Genomic DNA, 3,778 nt, shown 5'->3' with positions numbered 1-3,778 from the left:
TGGGCGGACAACTTGCATTTCCACATTTTGTTGGTTTATATGACGGTGTAAGTGGACCTAGGGTCGGGTTGTCCAACTGACAGCAGTCATGCAGTGGGTCAGTGAGCCAACAGAATGGTTGACCGTTTCCCATGACCTCAGATGAAGGAGGGTTCTAACCTACCTAGGCCACATACATTGTTACTATATTAATACTCTTTAGTAAACAATCCATAATCAGCTAGAACATATGAATCAGATGATTCATACCATTAAAATGGTTTATACGATTATTTATAAACTGAAAATGTATGATATGCAAACTATTTAAAACAGGTTGATAATGCTTTAAAAACAATCACTTAAGATGAGCTCAAACTAATTATCTTAAGCTTTATAAAGAATCAAATGAACCCTAATCCAATGATCGTATTAATAATTAGATGAATGAATAGCTTACTAATTAGTATTCAAATATGTGCAATGTTTTATCAATTACAAATTAGATTTTACTACTGCTTTATTAAGGAAGAAAAAGCTGAAAAGATGGAGATATTCTGAAGGGCTACCGAAACACGTGTACAGGTCACACTATCAGTTCATTGAAGTCAACTGCTTCAACACAACCCAGGAACACTGACGCACACACTCCACACACACACACAAACACACACAGACCCACCCAGGCAAACACACACCCACACCCACACCCACACCCACACACACACACACACACACACACACACACACACACACACACACACACACACACACACACACACACACAGGGGCGTATCAAGCTTTCCAAAAGTGGGGGTGTTCTGGAATAGGCGAAGAAATAATCATTCCAAATAGCGATGATCAATTATATGAACTTTTACATACATCTAGGCCTACAAAATGGAAGAAATGCGAGCAGATACACTGTGTGTGTGTGTGTGTGTGTGTGTGTGTGTGTGTGTGTGTGTGTGTGTGTGTGTGTGTGTGTGTGTGTGTGTGTATGACTCATTGTGTGTTTGTTTGATACACACACACACACACACACACACACACACACACACACACACACACACACACACACACACACACACACACACACTGTGTGATAAAGCTGAAAGGAGCTTCAGCAGCCTCTGAAGGCTGAAAACATGGATGCGAAGTACAATGACACAAACATGTCTCAACAGTGTAACCGTGTGTTATGTTCAAAAGCACAAGCTGGATCTGTTGGACAGGAAAATGATTGCAGAACAATTAGTATGTCATAATGAGCAGAGACAAAACACATTTGTAAAGCCACTTGAGGCTGTTGCATGAATGTTCAATAACTGTAGCTCTAATGACATTTGGCTAGAGCATTTGTTACTTGTATGTAGTGATGTTATTATGTAGTGACACACAGAGTGCAGGCTGTCAAACCAGTGGTCAAGTTCAACTTCAAATGTTCTCCATTTCATGCTGAGACCTATCTATGATCTATGTATAATGTTGGGCTTCTGTGTTTATGGTGTGGTCTTACTGATTATACAGTAACTGAAAATAAAACGTGTCTGATATAATTCTAAGTAACAGGATACTAGATATGCTAGGAGGTAACTAGCTCTTGAATAGAGAGCCATGAACCTTGCATCTATTAATGATTAATAATTAATCGCTTAATCGCTTTAATGCTTAATATGCCTGAAAATGTTGCCTTCATTACAGGCAGTGAATGATGCTGATCTAAAACAGTGATTCAATTCTACCTTTTCATTGAAGGCGTCAAGTCAGTATGCAGCACGAACAGTTAGGCACAGCAATCTGTGAGAAACTGCTTGAATGACCGCGGTCACCGCGCTGAGCTCTCAGGCAGTCGGGTCTCGGGAGCACCGCTGCCAGCGCTTTCTGCAGGCTGCGCAAGCTGTTTAGTCTACGTAACGTCAATTGTAGCGCTGGGATTTACAGAGTGATAATTTGATACAGAGGGATGCAATCATAGCAACCATTTTAAATTGCATACAACAGGCGAACGTTTACTATTTTTTATTAGAAAAGCTGATTTTTGTGAGGATTTGACGAACAAAAGTGGAGGGGATGGAATGGCCTTCCAATAGAAGTGAGGGGGATGCATCGTACTCATCCCCCGCGTCTGATACGCGCCTGCACACACACACACACAGTGTATAGTTGCAAGAAACAATGAGAACAAGTTTTTCCTGCAGCAACTTCTGTAATTGGCATAAAGTGCATACAGGGTCAATGCACCTTGGCTAATTGCCTGGAACATATCTGTGATGACAAATTGATGATGTCACACACAAGCAAATACATAAGCATACAAGCACACGTGTGCCACACACACACAAACAGCTCTGCCTTAGTAAAAACATTGCAACGGAAAAACTCTCTTAACTTAGACACACCTGAGTCCCTTCAGTCAGTCAACAGAATACATGAGCTTTCCTACACTGGATAATACCGCGCATGTTCCGAAAAAAGCTTCCATACCTCAACCTTGTTCAACCTAGTATCAGTGTGCTAGGGAACCGGTAGATGTAAGGATACCAAGGCCAGAATAGTTATATCACTTCAGAAGATGATTGATTTCACAAAGATTTGTGTGACATTTTTTATCTTTATTGTTCATACAAGCGGTCATGTGAACTGCTAGTATGTTACGAGTTAATTGTTGAATTGTGGCACACACACAGACACACAGACACACACACACACACACACACACACACACACACACACACACACACACACACACACACACACACACACACATTTTCTGCATCTATCACATGTTGAACCCTTAGTGAATGCGTTGGACGGGGGATCTCACCCTCTCCCCTACGGGCGACCCCATGAACCCTTCTCCTCTGGCGGTGTTGATACTTCCTAATTTGGGTGGTGGGCCTTCAATTGACTTAGGCTCTGTTCCAATCAGAAATAAACAACAGGCAAATGTGTCTGTTTGCGCAGCGCCATTCGAGCCATTCGCGCCGCTGACTTGGCCTGCGTAAGTTTGTTTCAATTTGGGTCTTTGCATTGACTTAGTATGCATTCGCGCAGCGCCAAAAATCCAAGTGCTTTCAGTGTGAACGCACCTTAGGTCTGTTAGCATGCGCAGTTCAGTGTCAACCCAGAAACAGAACTTGTGGATTTGTTTGTTTTATGCAAACTATTGGTGAAAGCTACCAAGCCAGGGCAGTTTGCATGCGTTTTCCTTGGTTGAACAAACTACAGCTATGGGAGCTGTCTAACCCTTGTTTGGAATAGAATGCATTTCAATTGATGTCCAACTTCCCAATGTCACACACACCCAGCCATATGTACACTCCCCCTGTGCAACGTATTATATGCAAATAAAGAAGAATTGTTTGGCCTGTAGCTGAAGGCGTTTCCTTTATCAATTTGACAGGGCGGTGCATCGATTAAACATGTCCACAGCAGGTGGCCGGCCAATTACCTGTCATTCTTAACCACTATCTATCAAAGTCACCAGACCTGCCAAAAATGTTAAAGGCTGTGACACACACAGGGACCAGGGCCAGGCCAGGGAAGCCAGTGGGTGTTAGCTCAGGCTTCCCAATTCCTCACACTGTCCTTCTACAGTCAGGCCTCTGCCCTACAGCCAGGCCTACAGTCAGGCCTACGTACTACAGCCAGGCCTACAGTCAGGCCTACGTACTACTGCCAGGCCTACCTACTACAGTCAGGCCTACTTACTAGTCAGGCCTACAGTCAGGCCTACTTACTAGTCAGGCCTACAGTCAGGCCTACTTACTACAGTCAGGCCTACGTACTACAGTCA

Source organism: Gadus macrocephalus, chromosome 3, assembly GCF_031168955.1.
Source record: "Gadus macrocephalus chromosome 3, ASM3116895v1".
Taxonomy (NCBI): Eukaryota; Metazoa; Chordata; class Actinopteri; order Gadiformes; family Gadidae; genus Gadus; species Gadus macrocephalus.
Note: the sequence above shows the minus strand (reverse complement) of the source record.